This window comes from Alosa pseudoharengus, unplaced genomic scaffold (assembly GCF_046254945.1).
Source record: "Alosa pseudoharengus isolate Yale_2024_CS ecotype anadromous, Long Island Sound unplaced genomic scaffold, YU_APseudo_1.1 YU_APseudo_1.1_scf_16, whole genome shotgun sequence".
Lineage (NCBI taxonomy): Eukaryota > Metazoa > Chordata > Actinopteri > Clupeiformes > Clupeidae > Alosa > Alosa pseudoharengus.
The window spans coordinates 33,369,722-33,391,794 of NW_027468630.1; positions in this window are offsets into that span (position 1 = coordinate 33,369,722).

Consider the following 22,073-nt stretch of genomic DNA (forward strand, 5'->3'; position numbering starts at 1 on the left):
TCCTAAGGGACTGAATTAAATGCTTATAGTTGTTTTAAAAGCTGAGGTCCGTGTATGTAGCTCTCAAGAAATGACGCACCCTTTGCGCCTCATTAGGAAAGCGCCGTCACAGATGTGAGAATGCTCTTGCCTGCAACCCCCTCCCTCCTCGCCTGCCTTCCCATTATTGAATGCCACTTAAGATATTTGCATCTCAATGCATTTACAGGATGCTTTTCTACCTTGGCTCACGTTGACATTAGCTTCCATTGTTGACTCGAGGTGTGAAAGTCCTTTTCAAATCTCCATAGGACAAAGGCAGCTGGAGACATGCTGCCCTGTGCCGGTCATCTGTTTGCCCTCCATCCCCCGAATTCAATACTCCTGATTATCTAAAAATCTGCATCCAAATCCATACATCCTCACACATTCAGAGCGGATAACTGAGTGGGTCAATCGTGATGGGGTGGTGGGAGTAGATGGATGATGCAAGGACAGGGGACAGTGCTTGCGGAGCTCTTTTCTGTGCTCCCCAGGGGAAGTGTGCAGGGCTGCGGAGAGAGAGAGAGTGTGTGTGTGGGTGTGTGTGTGTGGGGGGGGGGTGACCTTCGGGGGCTGCCAGGCCATGGCCTCGGGGTCCAGGACGAGCAGCGAGTGGCGAGCCGCGCCCTGATTTACTGCGAGGAATGCCGCCGCAGATGGCCCGGGGATGGCAATCTCAGCGTCTCGGCACACGTGTGTGACAAATGGCGCACACAGGGGCAGGAGCATGCCAGCAACGGCCTCTTAATCAATCAGGGCAGGCCTCTCAGGAGCCACTCGGTCCGGCCCCTGCCACCCAAATGGACAGTCACTGACATATCTGAGGATATAGCTGGGAATCACTTACACCTCACTCAGTGGTGTGTAATTATTTGTTTTAACAACTGGTCGCCCACTTAAGATCCGAGGTCTGTGAGAGCAGGGCAGTTACAGGGTCACATTTAGACATGCTGCTTTAGACTTTTGGACATACTTGGTGATATGCCGCACAGAGTTGATGTTAGAGGAAATCAGATACTTCCTTACAGGAACTTGTAAAGATCTGTCTCCATTTAAGTGAGTCAGTTTTGCGAAATGATAAACTACGTCAGAACGTTCTCCTTTCTCCTGTGACCTCATACACATTAAGTAAATGTGGGTAGTTGATGGTCAAGGCACCAGCTGTATTTAAATCGCTTTACTAACAGGATGTGGTGTATCATCGTGGCATATTCACACTGAACTTTAGTTTTGATTTAGTTGGAAGCTTTAGTTTTTTCAAACTAAATGTTGTTTTCATGGATCATTAAAAAAAGCTTGCGTGAGCATTGGGTGTGTGTGTGTATCATCTGATTCTCAGTGATTCAGGGTTTAGTGCGAAACCATTCACTGGGCCATAAACCAGGTTGAGACAAGTCCGAGCCCTTCCCATCTCTAAAGACACTTAGTCCTACTGCCATTCATAAAGCTCTTATTTAACTGAACTGTCAGCTCCACAAAGAACATCACTTTGATTCTTGTTTATCCACTAATCCCACATACTTTGACTGTTTTCATTGTATAGAATGGGAAATTACCCACACTGTAAATGTCCTCTGTTCTTTACCACTCACTGACATGGGAGGCTTACTGCATTGTCAGTGTCTGGTGAGGATGTTCAGTATGCAGGGACAGTCAGGGAGGCCATTTTGCCTCAGTCTGTGTCACTGATCAATAGGCCTCTCATCTCACTATTGCTTATATCATTTTTTGCTTAAGATTTTCACACTTGGTGGCTGCATTGAATTGAAAGTAATGACTCAAGAAATATCTACTGTGTCTACCGATCTGTGGACCTTTTGCTTTATGACATTTCAACAGGGTTAGATTGGGGCTGACATTATTTTGTGGCTTTAAAAAAATCCATTTCAATTACAAGTATGACCCCATGATGTTCCTGTTTATTTATTTCTTCAAATCTATTTTGTTTGTTTCTAGCAGAAACTTGTTGAGATGGTAATAACTTGTTGATTTAGCTGCACACTGTGGGATGCTATAAAGGATACAAATATGGTTGGTACTTTAAGATTGTTGTTGACACTCACATTAATTATGTATTTCCCTTGGATATGCAAAGCCATAGATGGACATAATCATATTCATGACGATGCTCTTGGCAATTGTCTGGGAAATATGAGCGCAATGATAGGAAGTGACACTTGATTGAAGAACTCACATGGCATTTTTAGGTCATTATTAATTCATCAGGAGCTTTGGAAATCCTCATCTAAATATTCCCCATATTCTTGTAGTATTCCTTTTTTTATCTCTGTGAGTTTCTGTAATCATATCTCTGTCAGTTTCTGTAATAATTCTTCACATCTTCTGAAGTCATCAGCGGAGTAATGACTACACTCCTCTTTTAACCTGCTATTTACACAGCCAGACATGTCTTGTGATTATTGGGGGGGGGGGATTTATTAGTACTGCAAGGGGGGGGGGGGGTGATGAGGGGGTCCAGGCGTCTAATAAACTGCTTAATAAGGCATTTGGTGATGAGGGGGTCTGCTGAATATTATGATTTGGTCTGTAGGTGTTTGATTTTCATGTCCTGCTCATTCCTTGTTTTCTTTATTTATTTATCTATCAGAAGCGTTTAGGTTTAAATATGTGAGCGATCGCCAACTACTGTATGCAAAGAGGAAGTAGTAGATCTACTCGAGTATACAAGGTTTGAGGAATTCATACCATATTCAAAGCATTTAGATAGTCGTTGTTATGCTCCTCATTGGTGTCTGTGTAATTCACAGCCATACTCCTTTCCCCCCGGGTAATGTTATAAAGTTATCATGTAGCAGCCCCGCAGTCGGTCAGTCTGTCAGGCACATGCACACAGACAGACAGGTGTTGGGAGATGTGCTGACTAGAAGTAAGTCCAGCTGCTGTGTGTGGGAGCACGTTGGGCAGTTCTCCCCGCATTCTCAGACCCGGTTTCCGGACACGGCCTCACACAGCTGTTGGGGGTGAGGGGGCACTGCACAGTTCCCACCTAGTCTGTACCCCAGATTTCTCTCCTTTTCCTTCTTTCTTTCTTTCTTTCTTTCTTTCTTTTTTTTCTTTCTTTCTTTCGTTCTCTCTCTCTCTACCCCCCACTCTCTCTGTCACACAGCAGTCATATCGTATATCGGCATAAGGGTGTATGTGTACCTACTTGTGTCAAGTATTTGTAGTTTCTATCATACAACAATCTATCTGCGATTTTACTATAATCTAATAACTTTGAATAACTTCATACAGACTCATTTTCAAAGGTGTAAAGACGTTGAAGTATTGCTGCATTATTAGAGCCTGTATCTAGTATTTTGTTTAGTCTAGTCATATCTCTGCATCCCACTTCACTTGCTGAACAGCACTGACTTGCTCTGATAGGGTAAAGGTTCTGTAGATAAGACACTTTCTGCGCTAAGCAAATGGCGCTATCACACTCTGAGACATGTTATATATCCAAGGACTCCCTGGCCTCTCTGTTAACTGAATAAATTTATCAGTGTACAATTTGATCCATAGCAAATGAAAGGTAAAAATCGAATGCATAGCCAAGGTCACATCGCAGTCAATGTGACCAAAGCTAAATGAGCCTTGAAATGACTATTTTGAGATTGTACTTTTGTGATGTCATGCATCTTGAATACAGCCGCCTTTTTAAAATGCGGTCCATGCATTTTTAAAGGTGGACCTAGTTCAGCCAAGAACCTACTTCACAATCTTCTGTAATGATATTACAGTCTGTGCGGCGGCGTCTTTGGGCACTTCACTGAATCCTTCATGCTGGGTCACTCAAAAGACATCAGTCTGCTGTAGTTTGCCTCCTGATTTGATATGTAAGAGATTGACGGGGTGTTGCCAGTGCAAATGGATCCCATGGTATTGTTGGGGTAATGACCAGGATGTCCTGAGCTCAGGGGGATTAGCATTCACAGTCCCCTGGAATGTCAACGGCTCTCAGGCCAGGTGTAAAAGGAAGAAACCCCCCAGCTACTGTTAGTGTACCCAATACACTGTTAGCAGCGATCAAAAATTACAATTTAAAGGTGAAATTTGTCAGTATGGAGAAGGGCACTCTGACTGAATGTCTCTCTCTATTTTGACCAGCCATGTCAAATCTCTTTGACCTGCCTGAAATGACACATGGTTTAACTGTTAATCAGATTTCTTAAGGCTACTGTGTGACTTATCATATGGGGTGTGATTAATGTGTGATCTCAGCCCTAAGTCCTGCAGATGGGTAGCTGTCTTTTTTCATTACGCAAATATTAAAGAAACCAGGAGCAGCTGCAGGAGGTAATCCTGTCTCAACAGGTCGCCCTATTAGGCATGCTGATGCAGGCTTTTATTACCAGATTCGTAATTAACCAAAGCCTACAGGGAAATTGGAGCGATGAAAAAAGTGAGTCAAGGTTAAAATAAAAAATGTTTTCTCTGTGAAGTGACAGTGGTCTTTGGCTGGCCGCAACATGCTCTTACAAGACACACAGCTGTGCGTATATCTCTTGTTGTGACTCGCTATGTGAGTATAGACTGGAGTTTGCTGCAAAATGGCTACCAGTGTATCTATCAGGGGTTTTATCTGGCAAGATTAAAGGGAATTCATTAGTCAGCAATTTGCTCTCCCCAGTGCTCTGGACTGCTGAGACACTGGATTGAGTTGTGCCCCCGTTATTATGAGTCACTGATGGGTTTGTGTCTGTGCCATGCTTGTAAACAATGATACAGAACACATCTCTACTGTCACAGATAAAAAGCTGTAATATTGGATTGAAGGGCTGCGCCACAAGATAGTACAGAAAGCATAAGAGTGACAAAATGGAATACAATTTCCAGACAAATGTTGGTTGCAACACTATAGCAGTAAGATTAATATGATATACTATGTGTGGTTAAGTCTTCATGTTATCAGTCAAAAGACATGGTAGACATGTACTTGCATGTTAGAGATGGTGCATCTCCCTGTCACTGAAGCCCCCACAGCTTTATCAAAGTAAATATGTGTCATCATAAGCTACGGCTCGTGGTGGAGCAGTTCATGCAAGGCTTAACACCGTTCCCTGACAGCTCTGTAATTTGGAGCGAAAATACAAGTTATCAGCGTGGTCCGGGCGCACTGAGAGGCAGAGGCAGGCATTATTCTGGGACACGGCCGTAATTATTTCCCCTCTTTGTTTACCGGCGGTGAGGTGGCCGCGGAGAGCGGCGTGCGGCGTGCGGAGGGATGCTGATGCGGGGGGAGGCAGCCAGGGATGCAGAATGTGATTAGTGCTTCCACTCCACTGCTGTTTCAGAGGCGAGGTATCAAATGTCATTTCAAATGCATTTGTCTGGACATGCTGAAAATGGAACACAGCCTTTGCAGCCCAAATTGCAGCTGTTTTTTTTAAAGAAATATCCTAGAACTGCTACTATCAGTGTGATCAGCTGCTCCTTGGAGGCCATTTAATTAAATTGTATTCAGAACAGAATCTGCACCGCTATTGATTTTAGTGCGCTTTTGCACTAAATATTTTTTTTTTATAGATTTCTTGGAACTTTCCTCTCCTTTTCTTCCGTCGGAAAGTGTGGGAGCACCATATGTTTCCCACAGATAAATTGGTTAAAAATACTCAATCAACACATTCTCCTTGAAAAGTTAATCTCGCCATGTACTCTGCCTCTCCAAAATAAAATGGAAGTATTTTTATTCACATTGCTAGGCATAGAATTATGTAAAAACTTTATGACATAGAGGGACTGTACCAGTTCTTACAGCGCTTGTTTACAGTCGGCATGGTGGGGGCTTCAGCACCTAGAAGTGCAGAAGCAGGAAAAAGATTTGACCCCATTTTACACACCTTTTTTAGGCTGTGTATGGAAAGCCGGTAGCTGTGAGGTGTTAAACTCCCCAACAACTAATGACTTCTATTATGGGGAAAACACCTTCTGCAGTTTACCGCCCCCAGGATAAAGCACTGAAGTAGCTTAGCGTAGTGGTTCTTCTCCCCTCCCGGCCCCGGACAAGCTTCTTCTTGCATGTTAACTAAAGTCTTTACGCCTGTTTTCTCCCTCCTTCTTTGTCTTTGGCTAAGCACTCCATAATGAGCCTGTTCCTTCCATTAGGATTTCCCAGCAGTCGACATTATATTACTTCTCCCTCTGATGAACGTTGGGAGGTGCAAAAGAAAGAGGGGGAAAAAAAGGCAATGAATATTAAGTTGATGAAGAATGGGGAATATGAGCAGGGTGTTCTGCGCTCCATGGCAGTAGCTTGGGGGTGTTAATTTTATCTTCCTTTGTGCTGCCGTGCCCCTCTCTCAGACTAAGTGGAGTCATTTACAAGAGGTTAGAGTTGGGATCGGTGGCTTCATGTTCTGATAAGGCGACAGGGGCGGCCTCAGCTTTGGCCCCAGAGCTAAAATCCATAATTTCAGGCCTCCTCACTGTAGCCCCTCTCAGCCACTCTGCAAATTGAGCCCTCAGGCCAAAAGATTTGCAGTGAGGTTGATTGGAAAACAGGAGGGCTGCCTTTGTGTTTACTGGTCTGGGTTCAGTGTGTGGAGTGAAGCGAATGGCTGGCTGTGCTGCATGTCTCAGATAATCTGTTCTAATTTTATTGTGCTTGTTGTGGAGAATGTGTTGACTAATAAAAAAAGAACCATATGTTTTTTTCTTCTTTTCTTTTTTTGTGTCAGATATTTGTTGCTGAAAAGAGTTTTGGTGGCAGTTAGCGTTGGACTGAGCTTTGTAAGAGATTCAATGGCGCCTTTTATTTTGCATCTCTGCTTGTTGTGGTCACCAAATGTAAAGGCCAGCTTCCTTTTGTGTGGGAATGTTTCTCTTTAGAAAGCAACAGAGAAAAGAGCTTGTTGTATGTGTGAGTAGGGAGGGAATGGAGCTGTCTCAGCACTAGCAACACAACCACTTGTCTGTGACTCAATCAAGTCAGCTGTGGGAGTCCTGGGTTAACCCTACATTTCACACTTACTCATTCACATACATGTTTGTAATTCACGTTCGCTGTAGTTGTGTAGCCATTTTCTGTGGACCCTGGAAATTGTATGTGATAAACACAAACGCTGGCAACCTGTTTTTAATCACTCGCTGAGAAAGATATTTTTGGGGTTTGTCTGAGTGTTTGCCAGCTCAACGCTTTGATCCAAGTTGTGAGATATCCAGGCCGCCAAAAAAAAGTGATCCAAAACTCAGCTTCACAATTAATTATGTACAGTTTCGTGTGACTCATAACACATTGTAGTAAGTGTGTTGAACACTTTGATTTTTCTTCACAAGTCAAGGAATCAGCTAAAGTTATACTTCCGCTCCCCGGGAACAACTTGAAATAACAAGGGGCGATGTTGAGCCTCGTAGCACTGGCTTTATTTACCTCAGAACAGTGGAGTGACGCACCGCTGTTTCCAGACTGTGCCAAAGAGCGCCGTCTGAAAAATGAGCCTGGTAATGAGCCCTGTAGGCGTGCACGCCTCTGACTCACTGTGGGAGTCTTCATTGGTGGCATGGGGGATAGTGTGTGTGTGTGTGTGTGTGTGTGTGTGTGTGTTGGGGGGCGGGGGCAGGGTACAGGATGACAGTGCTTGGAAGTGGTGGGAGTGGTCATAGTCTGAAGCATGTGGATGGTTTGATGTGGTGGTGGTTTGTCCCTGGCGGTGGTTCGACCTGCCCCCTCCATCTCTAACTTATTGTTATTGTGCTTACGGAGGCAGAGTCCCCGCTCAAGCAGGACACGTGGGAGTGAGCAAAACAAACCTTTGGAGCGCAGTTCTGAAGGGTAAGGGCTTTACTGCTGAGCTACAAGTTATGGCAGGGCCCGCCACACGCACCTCATGCGCCTCACGCACACACCTGCAGGTGATTCAGAGGGCGCACCTGTGTGTGAGGGTGTGCACTGAGTGTGTGTGTGAGCGCTTACAGTAGGTATTAGTGTGTGTGTCAGCCAGTAAACAAGAGCTGACTCCCCAGTGAGGCCATTCGATGAGGCTAGCGGGGCCCTCGGTCGTGTGGTCTGTGAATGCGGGGCGGCCGATTGTTTGTCCCCGGTCTAATGCAGCTCTGATTGCTCTGGAGGATGAAACACAGCCTCTCTTGTGCTCTTTGTTCTAAACAGAGAGAAAAGAAGAGAGGAGAGAGTGAGAGAGAGAGAGAGAGAGAGAGAGAAAGAGAGAGGGAGAGAAGGCCTCTCGCTACTGTACAGATCTGCCTGCGGGCAAACCATGGAGCAATTACTCAGTTCAGCAAAGGTTACGCTACCTCTCAAGGCCTCTGCTGCTCCACTGACTCTTTTGTTTTGCTGTTCCCCCTCTATTTTTTCATGGGCCCACTTCAAACTGGACATTTAAATGCCATTAGTCATGTAAGGTCTTTGTGTAGCTCATGTAATCAGTTTGAAGAGTTTTCTTGAAAAAACATTTGTTTTTTGGGACACTTTATAGGTTTAGGAATACCAATGCGACAAAGTTTTAAATTTGGATAAGATGCTGCATCATCATCACTACCAATGTTGACGGCAACATTTCTCTGCCATTCCGTCTCATTATGAAAACTAAAAGGTGCCCTCTCAGGCAACACGCCATCTCCCGCGCCATCGATTTCTTTCTCTTTTTTTGTGCCCGTGAAAGAAGCAGCGGTTTTGAAAGCTCAAACAACAGAAGACGTCGGAAATGTAGAGGATGTTTTGCCTGCAGATCAGTTCTGTGGGCCTTTGTGTGGCAAATGAAAAACAGCGTGTCTAAGGCCCGGGCCTCCTCCGGGTGGACGTGCTCAATGAGGAAGGACGGCGCATGGGTCCGGCCGCTCACGCTTGCGTGGACACACAATGTTTCCCACTCTAATGGGAGCTGACATCCTGACATCCTTTACTGAGCTCTTTATTTCGAGCCCCGTTGTGCGCGCAGGATGCGGGGGATTGTGGTCCGGGGGCAGGCCTTGGATGGACGCGGCCGGGCCCCCTGAGAGTTTTTTAACCCCCAAAACAAAGTCACTTTCATTAGCATCCAAATGGAGAGAGTGGCGGGGGCCCTCCTTTATGGACTGTTTGCTCATGCTGCAATGAGACCCTCCCACCAAAGCTGCTCTTCCCCTCCTTACACCCACACACACTCACACCCCCCCCCCACCCCTTACATACAGACTGACTGACACACAGTCAGATGCCCTGTATGGGAATTTCCTCTTCTCCCACTCATACAATACGTTTTGTTCACAGCGGGCTTTATACCTCTGTGGCTTTCTCTTTTGCTGGGGACGGGTGGGGGTGGTTGTCTTTAAATATGTCTTGTTTTGTGGAAGGTCAGAGAGCAGTGCAGAAGGGCCTTGCATGGGGGGAGCCATCTGGTTGCTGGCCATGCGTTTCACTGCTGGGCCGATTGGGTGCTGTGGTTCTTCGCCCCAGTAATGACACTGTAATTAAACTTCAGACCCAAACACACATGAACGGAGAGCGGACTGAAATTAATCCTTCTCATGCAAACAGCCCCCCTCCATCCCACTCTCAGCCCCCTCACTCAGCTGTAAACTCCAAAGTCGGGTCAGTGCGATTTGGTTAAAAGGCTGGCTTGTTGTGTGCTGTTGCGTGCTAAAAGGGTCTCATGGAGAGAGAGAGAGAGAGAGGAGAGGGAGATGGAGAGAAAGAGAGGGAGAGAGTGCTGGTAGGGGGAGTTTGCGATAAAAGATTGGAGCTAACACTGGGCCCAGCCAGCCACATGGGATCAATCACTGTTTGGCAAGTCGGCAGCTGAGGACGAGATCCCTCTCTACTCACAACGTGTTTGGATTCGACCATATCCTTTGGAACATCTCGCAAAGCTCTGGTTCGACACTGGGAGTCGAACACAAACAGTCAGCGAGCACACAGCCCCCAAACGCTATTTATGTTGGTTAGGAAGTTTATGGAGTGAATTAACGCTGTTGTCCGACTTCCAAACTTTCAAGGCTAAGGAAAATATTGCGGTTGGTTTGCTGGTTATGAACATTTCAGAGTGTCCAAGCTGCATAGAATACATGAATAATCAAGTTGCATGAAACTGGGCCTACTTACTTACAATTCCGAGACCTTTAGAAAGTATGTCATGTGCAAGAAAAGAGTCTCTTCCTGCCTCCAATTGTTTTCCTGCTGGTAAGGATTGATTTCCCTCTAATGTAGTTCCCAGCTCAGACCATGGTACTGCTGAGAAGTTGGAAAGTAGATATTGATTCAGCAACAAAGATCATCTTAGGGGCTAGTTTGGGATATTACTCTAAGATGTAGCCTGAGGTTGTCTGACAGAATGGACAGAAAGGAGCACTTTCCAATTTTCAGGGAGCCGTTTCAGAGCACAGGCGTCTGACCTTGACCAATCCCTCACAGTTAAAGCCCACTTTGACATGACCTCAACAGGAAATCTTTGAGTCTGTGTTCCATGTTCACAAATTTGGGAACTTAGATCTGCAGAGAGAGAGCCACAGTACACAAAAGGGAATGTGTCTTTTAAAATGTTTCAGCTGACGGATTATTTATAGCCCGTGTTTAGTGTCAACTGGAGCGGCTTGAATCTAATGCAGAGCAGGCTTGTGAGTGAGCTGTCGTGGAGAATGTCCTCCTCATGTGGTCGGCGGCGAGAGCTGACCCTGCCTCAGCGCTGAAGCGTGGGTGTGGTGATCAAGTTTGGAAGGCCTTTAAATGATTTGCCATACCACTTCCTTTTCCAGGGGAAGGGTGAGTCATATGGACGAAACTTCTACAGATGTGTGTGTGTGTGTGTGTGTGTGTGTGTGTGTGTGTGTGTGTGTGTGTGTGTGTGTGTGTGTGTGTGTGTGTGTGCCACAGCTCCCCAAAGCTGGTGTGGTACCACAGCACAGCCCATGCAAATCTGCCAGTGTATTAATGTTAATAGGAAACAGATGCGGCTAGCGCGCGGGTATTCCCTAGTAACCAACTCTAGCCAAACTCCACGCAGTGACTGTGCATTGTCGCCCCCGCTCATGTTACACTGTAATACGCCGTAGAAATGTACAGACTTTTCAAGGTGCATTTTTGAGCCACCTTAACCGTAGCATGCATTCTGCTGTAGTTTAAGTGCCATTCAAAGTGGGGCAATGTGTGCTTCTCTGTAACAAATGGCTGGAACAAGATTTAAGTGCCTGTCACACAGAGCTATGAATTGATGCACTCTTAACATAATGCCCGTCCCTGTCATGGATTACTCTTTTTAGCCGTCTGCATTGTTCATCAAAAGGAGACTGCAGCTGCCGGCGTACCTTCCCTCTTCAGACAAACAGTCCAAACAGACGGCTTTGAGCCGTGGCCAGTGCAGCCCGTTAAGAGTTCATCCATCACCGCCCCACGAGACAGTCTGGACCCCAGGGCCGACAGGGCTGGCTGGCCTGGCAGGAGCCCCATGCTAAGCAACTGCAGAGCTGGGCAGCGGCCTGGTGTCAAGCCCCTGCTAACAAGCCAGTCCCCGCTCTTGGGCATTGCTCTTAATTGGAGTTGCAGAGCCTGGTTGTCCTCCCACTGTGCTAGGCACCCAAGATGCAGACATTAATATGCAGCTGGGGCCGGGGGATGGGGTGTGGGTGGGTGATATTTCCCCCGCTCATGAGAGGGTGCTTCCCATTCTGAATTGTTGTGGCCCCGTGCCACAATATGGCCACTGATGCCACCAGTGCTGTGAGGTCATGAACTCTGGGGCACGTTTAGAGATGTAATGTTCTGTATTTGTTTCTCAGATGCTCATTGCTCCACTTTCTTCCTGCTTGTGTTGTGAGTGAAGCTGGATTGTGGGTTTGACTGGAGGTCAGGGCACAGGACACAGGCTATGTATTATGTAGATGTGTGCCAGGCTGATGCTCCAGCCCACCGGAGGATGTTTTTATCTTTTCAGTCTTAATGCTCAGTATTGTTGCATAAACGCATCTCTTTTTTGTTAACCCCCCCACTCCCCTTTTGAATTATTCACCACCATTATACATAGGGACTGGGCCGGTGTGGCCTGGATTTTTAGCCGGCTGCTGGCCTTATGCAACATCGTTTATGTAATCCGTAAGTTTAATAGCACTGTTTTGCATTTTCCTCCTCATTCTGCTTCATAAGTAGGGGTAAGATATTGATCCTTGTGTACCTGACAAGGCTAAGCAGCAATTTACTGCAGATACCTTATCGCAACTCTTTTGGGAAAGATCCAGAAGTGATCCAGCAGTCTATTCCCAGTCCTCATGGCGGTCTTATGCACTTTCATTTCATGGCCTAGAGATCAGTGATCTTTAAATGAAATATCTTGGTGCGCTTTCATTAGTGTTGACAGGGACGAAGGCCGACTCACATGCAGGTCCACGCATGGCAACCTGGACCGGGCATGGGGGCTTCGCCATTTTGTGCAGTTACTTACAGGGACTAATGGGATCGATGGTGACAAGTGCAATTACCCCGGACGGGGGTGGCCTCTGTGTAATTATAGTGCCGTAGCAGCAGTGCGGCGAGATGCACAGCTTCGGCTCTAACCGAGGGGAGACGGGCCGCAGAGGAGCCCAGCCTCCCATCAGTAATGATATGTGGTATTTATAACTCCATGATGGAGGAAGCCTTCAGCCTGAGCCCTGCTAATACTGGAGAGATCCCACTGATGTAGTAAATATTGAGCGGCGTGGTATGAATGCTGTTTACTAGACTGTAAGTGCTCTAATAGTCCTAATATGAAACCAGCTGCTTGTATGATATGGGGGGATTCTAGAAGAAGAGTTATTTTTGCCAGAAAGAATACTGAACGGGTTACGTAATCTCATTAGCCTTTATGACCGAGTCTGTCTCCAACTCTTATATGAAAGCACTATTGACTCCTGTCATTAGACTCACTTGCCTTGAAAGACTAAACCTTGCAATTAGGCTCTAATTGAATTAGAGTCAGTTTATTTTTGTCAAAAGATTGAGAACAGAAGTTTCAGGGTTTCGCACACCTGTGTTATATGTTGTTGATTATTTAGCTTGTAAAGAAAAAGTCGTTCATTTTATTAGACCAGATAGTGTGTCTTCAGGCATGCAAAATGCACGCAAACACATCATCGTCAAGAATGGCTTTTTAAATGTCACCATATGCTTGGGTGGGTATATACTGCATTTAAGAGGCATAATTAATTTCCACCAGCAGGTCCTTTAATACATTATAAAACGTTTAAAGAGATTTTATCCGTATCGCCTCCAGTTCAGCTCCGCCTGTTTTTCTCTCCCCAGGGGGAGTCACCTTGATCCCTGCACAGACCATATACTCCATGTAATCAGAGATGGTGAGGGGAGTGAGGCTCCTTTTTCAGAAGTGCCCTTGAGGAGCTGCAGGTAAGGGGGTGGTGGTGGGGGTGGGGATGGGGTTGGGGGGGCTGATTGCGGTGTCTGCCTCGCCCCCGCTCTCTCCTGGAGTGGAGACCTTGCAGGCCACAGCAGTGGTAAATAAGGCCTCATGCCTAAGCAGGCATATCGATCACACGAGCATCACTCAGTCGGCAGAAATGGATGGTGATTAATGTTGACTCGAGGACCAGTGTACATACACAGCAGTGTCCAATGTGTAATGGAAAATATTTACAATCTGCCCTGACGTATAACATAATTACTGGGGCTCGCCGATCCGGCACACTGGAGAAACCGGGAGGGGTGGGGGGGGGGGGGGGTGCCATAGCTTTTCCCTGTCACGGAGCACAGCCTGCGGATAGCATGCTATGAGACACATACGGCACATGCATTCATAAAAGTCACAGCACTTCACAGCAATAGGATTACATGGGGGACTATAAATCTACCTCGCGATTCACACACACACAAAAAATACAAAACAAACACAAACAAAAGACTGTGCTGTGGATGTTGCACACTGTGGGAACATCTCTTCAGATCATGGTAAAACACTATAGCACTGAAGCAGCTGGTGCTACCCCCCTCCTTCCCCCTATACATACACACACAGTTTTTGTTCTTCTACTCATTAAAAGTCCTCCTGAAATCAGCGGTGATCTCATTGTGTGCGAAGTGCAAAGGCTCAAACGTAATAAGTCTAGCCGTGGAGGAGGCCTGACGCTCTCCTTTGCAATCACTTGTGACAGAATGATGAGTGTCTTCATCACACTTGTAATTGAATGGAGCTGGGTTTAATTGGCCCAGGCCAGGGGAGCGCACAGCCCCACGCTCACACACGCCCATCTGACCCCGCAAGGATTGATGTGCTGCGACTAGATTACCTAGAGTCAGGGCCACTCGGCGGATGGGGACACATTATTAGGAGTTAACGGAAAATGTAGCCGGGGAGATGGGGAGGGTGGTGATCATGTGCATGAGATAGAGCGTGATTAAGCACTCTTGGTGGATCTGCTGAGATGCTGTAACTCAAGACTTCGAGGTGGTGGCGAGGTGTGTGTGTGTGTGTGTGTGTGTGTGTGTGTGTGTGTGTGTGTGTGTGTGTGTGTGTGTGTGTGTGTGTGTGTGTGTGTGTGTGTGAGAGAGAGAGAGAGAGAGAGAGAGAGAGAGTGGGTGTGATTGCAAGTGCAAGTGTGAGTTTGTGCTCTTCTGTGGCCATTTGTGTGTGAGAGAAACTAATTCCTCTTCACGGACAGGCCACATTCATGTTGCTAAAGGGATTATAGTCCACTCTCAGACCTGAGACAAAACCACTCAATTGTGTGGCCGGACATCTAAACAGTGAGGAAATGACGTAAGAACAGAACTGAGCAGGGACCTCCTGGCCCGTGAAAGTAGGACAGGCTCACAGAGACGAAGAGAGACAGAGAGAGAGAGTGAGAGAGAGAGAGAGAGAGAGAGAGAGAAAGAGAGAGAGAGAGAGAGAGAGAGAGAGAGAGAGAGAGAGATGTGCACAACCATGAGCACTGAAACCACTTGAGCCACTCAGGGGGAACTAACCCCTCAGACTGTAAGAGAGACAGAGAGAGGGGATTTCAGACTTCTGATGGAAATTAGACTGCTCACCTCTTTCAGAGGTCCACTCTCTCAAATGACCTGAAAGAAAAGAGAAAAAACACACACCTTGTCAGGTATTTCAGTTTTGCTTTGTAGATACGTATGCATTTCAAATATCCACTGGCACTTTTCTATATGCATACAGAATGTCACTGGTGGTTTATTATGCACTAAATACTAATGAATTCACGCCCCAACCACCACTACACAAATTACTACAAGGTACCTTACAATACTCTACAATGGTTTCCCTTTATTCATCTATAACTGTTGTCTTGTTATTGATTAATCTGGAAGGAATGGGAAATGAATCCGGTGTGAAATACAGAATGTCCATAAAAACAGTTCCTTATTGTGTATGTATGAGCAGATTCAGTCTGAGACTGGAGGAGTCTGATAGTGTTATCAGTGGTCTAATCTCCCTCATCTGAGGTATTCTAAAGTTTACTTTCCCATCAGAGCTCTTTGAGCATACACATGGCCAGTGCACTTGCCGCGCTGCAAGCGACACCGCCGCCTGTTCAGGAAAAAAAACCACAATGTCCCTTTATTAATCGAAAACAACGGCCTTAGAGCCTTTCAAAGTCTCGAGGAGTGGCTCCGAATTATCCATTACATCTTTGTGCAACCTGTCCAACGCATGCTACCACACCATTCAATTTGGAAAAGAGGGGTCTTTCATCCTCCATGACCCCATCACTCCATCCCCAGAAACAGGAGCTGGCCCCCCCTCTTCACTCACTTTCAAAGCGCTCTTTGAGTATTGTGTTAGAACTCAGCCATAGGTCAATAAGAAAGCGCAGAGCTTTAGGCCGGGAATCTTAGTATAGACAAATGGGTTGTTTGGTGAAGGATCTAAAGAGGCTTTACAACTTCCGACAGACTGGCTCTGAGCCCTCGCCAGGACTGAGTGGCTACTCAAATCCAGCCATGTTATTAATAACAAAAGGATTTGACTATGTTACAAAACGACCTTCTGTGTGGTGTTGGTAAATATTTAACGGAATGAAGTGGTCCAATTTGCTGTTTGGCTAATTGAGCCTGGAAGTTATAATGAGAGACCGCATTAGTATGTCAATAATGTATTGCTGTTCTTGAGTCATCTTACAGTAATACTTTCAAAGTGCAAATGTTAAAACACATATTTTCCATTCATATCCTTTGAAAAATTAATTATTAATTATTAACCATGTGCAAGATTATCTATCAACATTGATATCAGGTCAGCGCAGTGAAAAAATAAATAATTTGATGTGATCTTTTTCATATTGTTTCTTCATAAAATAAAGATTATTATGAAATTTGCAGATGTGGTATCATTTTCCTGATATCTTTTTGTATTAACAAGTATCTACCACCACCTGAAGCAATAAGGGCTTGTATTTATTGAGTGTGCGGGGGGATGGGTACCCCTCATGAAGAACATTTTTATCAGACTCTCCATCTGCCCTGGCCCATGACTGACTTGAACTCATTGAAGTCCTATCTCTCAGCTCTTTATACTGCCATCTGAATAACAAGGTGATTGGACTGCATAATGTGACTGATGTCCTCGAAGCAATCTGCTGAAAGAACAAGGGCGCGTGCCAATACGTAAAGCCTGGACGCCTCCACGAGAGAGAGAAAAAAAAAAGAAGCAATCGAAAGGACACTGCAACCTTTGCGGCGCGAGCGTGGAAAACGTGCCAAATTCTCATCTTTAATTATTCATGACGAGGACCTGTCCCAAAACGCATCAGCGCCCGGTCACATTATTGTCTAGACTCGCCTGTGTGTCGCCACAGCGACAGGGCTGCCCAGCTCCAGGAAGGGCAATGTGCTGGACCATCTGCTGCTCCAGAGCCCAGCTTCAGGCTCAGCGCTCAAGACCCTATGTCTTGGACATTCTGTATTTCAACTGCTTCCACTTCCAAAGGTGGAGGTGCGTGAAATAGCCACATTTTCTGCCTGTTAGAGGGGTAATGGTCTCGATTGCGTCTGCCAGCTGACCGAAGAGGCTGTGCTGCGCACCTTGTTTAAACACCGATGTTCAATTCATGTCACATGCACATGGGCTCTGACCTTTCCTTGCCTCCACTGTTTTTGTTTTGTATTTTTAAAGGGATGTGTAAAAAAATGGCTGTTTGCTCATCGTCATTTCTCTCCCAACTCCTCCACTTGCACATGTAGAGAACCTACTTTTCTCTTGCACAATATTTGCCGTCCTGGCTCTCCGTTTGTTGACTTTACTTGAGACAATCCTTTGCTGTGATAAGCTAATTCTCCCTTGCTCGTTTATCGTTCTGTGTAATCAGTGGTATTGTGTCGAGACACTGGCGGAGAGCGGCGGGGGGGGGGGTGGGTTGATGGTGGCGGGTGAGGTGATGGATGGTGTTGCGGCGGTCAATGCTAACTCTGTTAGCTGTTGTTTGACACTCTGGTCACGACCACGTTTTGAGTCAGAGAAGAACAGCTTTGGAGTGAATCGCTCCCGTGTGCTAATGTACGCTGGCACTGTACCCAAGTTATTTGTGTATGAGGTAATCCGTCTGCCATATCGCCGCAAAAACTGTGTAAGTATATAGCATATGTGTGTATATAGCATATAACCATATGTGTGTGTGTGTGTGTGTTTGTGTAACACCAACACGTACATCTCAGCAGATGTTTAACCTTGTTTTCCCCTTGAAACTGACTCAGTCAATTTTCAGCCTATATTGGGGGTGTGATGGAGCCTGTTCCCCTGGCACCTGCCTGTTAATTAGTGGGCTGTGCATCACATACCAGTTTAATGGCCTCCCAGTTATCTTTATCTGCACGATGTAAATATTTACTCCATTTTCAGTGCCCCCATGCCAAGCGTAATTACTCCAACTCTGGAGTACATCGATTCCTAAATATGAATAATCCTCTCTTAGTAATTGGCACTTAATAACCTTGGAGTTTTTTATTGCTATTTCCCCAAAATGTAAAAGGTGGCTGTTTTGTGCTCCCTCGTCTGCTGTTTTCTGCTCTCATCTTGTCTAGACGATAGAGATTCCTCTCATGAAATCTACGACTCCCAAGTCAGTTCTGTGCTCCCTGGCCCAGTGTGCTCCATGTTGTTTGTGTGGTGTTGTTTTCACCACTGCTGTGCGTTAGCCAGGAAACACATGTTAAGGCTTAGGGTTCTATTCTACATGTGACCATCTTTTTCTCTTTGTGCATCTGTCGTGAAAATGCCCTTGACTGGACGGCTTTCACTGATATACCAAAAGGGTAAGTATCGTCTCATACAGAACTCTGATAACAAAACCCATTTGAAATGCAAACTGGGCTCATTTCTTCCATGGTACAGCAGTTCCATTGGTTATAATCTGGCTGGACAATCACATGCAATTTATTTACTAATTACAGTCACGTCATGCAGTCAGTCTTGCTGAGGACGTCTGAGGGTTACATTTCAGTGAGCCTGCAGAAGGGGCCCTTCCCTGTCCGACTCTGACATGATATTTGCTCTAAATCTCAGTGTTCTCAGAGGGCTGGTGTGGATCAGACAGTTTATTTGGATTTGGAGGTATCTGTGGTGCACAGGGTCACCCAGGCGTACTCCTCATGCTGGATTTCTCCCACAGTCTGTGACAGCCAAGCTAGCAAAAACAAAACCCAAAGAGCCGAGGCAGCCATGAACCACTCTTTTGTTGTACCATCAAGCAAAATGTTTAATTCTTTCCAGAGTATAGACCTTTAACTTAAAGGTACCTTCCATCTTGGTAGTGTTTCACTTTGTGTGTGCACTGTGCATGTACATGTATGTGTGTGTATGTGTGTGTTATTATTCTATACTAACCTTTCATTATCTGGAGCTCTAAATCCCCCTCGGCAAAGCCAAAATAAGGATTAAAGATGATATATACATTGGGAGAATCATGGATTATATCTCCCACGGTCCCGGTTCCTTGGCCCTGAATAGCGAGTTGATTCTCTGAGTCATCACATAATGGGCCTGACTAAGCCTGATGCAGAACTGGTGCTTTGTTTTGCCCCCCTCGTTCGCTCGCGGGGAAAAGATGAGCTGTGCCTCTCGTTTGGATATCACCGCTCGCTGTGTTTTCAATTTAATGCCTTCTTCAGCCAGCTCACGAAGACGTCGGCCAGATTATGCAAGTGCATAAAAATAATATAAAACCCGAGGAAATAAGGGTGAATCTGTTCGGATTAGTCCCTCATGCATATTTGAGCTAGATGCTAATCATCATTGATTGAGATGTACTGAATGGAGCTGTGTGTTCCATTATATAAGGTGGTACCCTGGCTGGTAGTGCCAAACAGAACGTGGACTCATTAGAGCAGACTTTGTCAGGGCTTTGTGTCAAATATGAAGATCGTGGTGATGAATTGGGAAGGCACGTTTATTCACCACAGGAGCCCTGGGCCAGGAGGTGTTGTGCCCTGCCATGCTGCCTTCCCACTGGCTGACGGCATGGCAGTGGTAATCGCCAGAGCTCCCCACGACGCAGGTGCCCCGAGAGCATCCTGCCCCCTTCTAGAAACGGTCCTTCATGTTTGGACGTGTGGCGCGAGCAACTCTCTCTCTCCCTCTCTCTCTCTCTCTCTCTCTCTCTCTCTCTCTCTCTCTCTCTCCGGTGGCCCTCGTTGTCCGTCCTCTCGTTTGGCGTGATCAGAGCGTGAGCCACGTCTGTCTGCCATGTGACACCCGCCGTGGTTGGGCAGCCTGACACTCTGCATTAGCGTCAGGAGACGGGCGGTGATGAACCACATATGAAACAAATACAGCCGGCCTCCAGGGAGTTGATGCCGAGCTCTGCCTGGGCCTGCCGCAGTTTTAACGAGGAATTAGAAGGCAATGAGGCGTACGCCTATTTCCTCCCAGATTTGATTTTCTGACTTCTACATACATCAAATTGCATCGCTTGAATCATTATTATTGCCTATTAGAATCGCTCACCAGACAATGGGGCTGACTTTGAATGCTATGATCAGTTACCCCCGACGTGACGGGACTTAATGATCAAAAGATTCAAAGGGAATGTGACATTGATCTCCTCACAAATAAACCTCTCCCACATGGCGAGGCAAACAACTTTCGCTTCTCGCGCAAGACAGACAGTTTCCTCTTAACTGCCAAAAACGGTAATGGTTCTCGGTAAACCTATAAGAGCGCTCTGATGGCACCAGAGCTAATCTCCTCCACCTCTCTAATGAGAGTGAATCCTTTTAAACGCACCAGTAATTAAAGCAGGGTTCTCAGGGATGAAAGAGGGACCCCCCCCCCCCTCCCATTTTAAGGACGCAAGTGTTGGAGAGGGCTCTTAATCTGAGCTGCCCTGGCACTGGGCGGTGGGGAGGGAGGGAGGGGTGGAGTGGAGAGGAGTGGAGGGGCGAGGCTGGCGTGCCCATCAGCCCTCGCATTAGCCCGTCTGGGAATGGCGTAGTCGGCGGCGGCCCGACAGCAGCGCCACGTCCCTCCCCGAGCCCGCTGTTCCAACATGTTGTGCCACATTATGGCAATTAAACGTGTTGAGGTCACAGTGTGGGAAAATGATTAGCTACGGCTCGCAAGGTGTCATCAGCAGCCTCCAACTTCTGACTGCTGCTGTTGTCATGTTTTTTTTACCAGCTCAAGTCGGTTTTTTTTCTTTCTTTTTCTTCTTACCCTCCCTCATGTGAAGTGTTAATACGTTGTTTAGTCAAGGCTTCAGCAGTCATTAATACGTGGATCATGAGCCATGGCAGTTTTTTTGTGTGCACCAGATATTGTTGGTTTCTACACTGTTTGTCTAATTAGGATATTATCAGGTTATAAAGAGGTCAGCTGTAGAGGCTGACAGACGTAACCTTTGGTGAAGCACTTTTAATTAGCGGCGCCTCCAGCCGATGGACCATATGGCCCGAGTGCGTCCTCTCCGCCACTGTCCTCGGTGTCACTGTTGGCATCTCTGCCGGCCGCGCTCACCTGTTGAACGCCGGACCCTGATTACAGTAAGCCTCTGCAGGCCTTTCACACTCTCAGATAAGCGTGCCTGGGGCTCGCCTTGACATTCTTATCAACAGCAGATAGGCCCACCTCCTGGCTTGTGTGCAAAGTGGGAGAGGTCCGCTGCCTTGATAACCCAGACCAGGCTGACTCCCAAAGCAAACTCCTCAGCCTTGTTTTTTTTTTTTATTGGAATCTCAAAGTGCACAGATTTGTGCCCACTGTTCAAATATTGAAGGCTGATCTTGCTTTTTTTCATGTTTTGTTTCCTTTCAGTTCTATTTCCTCTTCCAAGTAACATAAATCATACAGAACATATTCTTAGATCCAATATCTGGCAGTTGGTTGGAACAAGAGAAAGGGTTCCTGCTGACCTGTTGTTTTACCTACTGATCAGAAATCAAATGTTTTTATTGATGCACATAGAGGATTTTCATTGTAATTGCAGCAAACTTACATTGGTAGTCAAATATCATAGCAAGGTATGTTTTCTAATGTTATCATGGCAGTTTCAGTATTTATTGATGTTCAGCGAGATTACGGGAAGAGGTCTTGAGCAACAACATGTTCACATTAGCTGTGTTGCTGCGTCATGGAAAAGATTGGTATTGCTTGTGTATTTCTGTGGGTCGTTGATGAGCCCTACTCATGTGGTTTTGTTCACTGGCCTGATGAGTGTGCTTCAGAGTCTTGTCACTTAGTGTGCGTCACTGCCTCGAACGTCCAGACAGAGGGGCGTGGCCTTCCTATCACTCAGCTCCCTGGTTAATCACTGATATATGGAGCATCTCTCATTACTTGCAAGCCGAAACTGTCCTGCTCCAAGTGCTCACTGGTTTTATAGGACTGAGTTGGCATGCTCTCAATTGCTTTGGATTCTGGCCCCATATCCCAGTGCATAGCTAGAATGTGTACTCTATGTTACTCTCTGATGGCATAATTACTTTGGCTCTCCCATGCACACCCCCTGACAGATCCTCACTGTCTGAAGCAGCTGAATGCAGGGCTTCCTTTTCATCCCCTCGTCATGACTTAGAGTGAAGCGGCTGCTGTCTGAATGCCGTACCCTCATTGAATGTTTGATTGCTGCTCATGTAAACATCCTTTGGATAATTAATGGTGAAGGGAACCCATAATGAGCTGTAGTCAGCATGAATC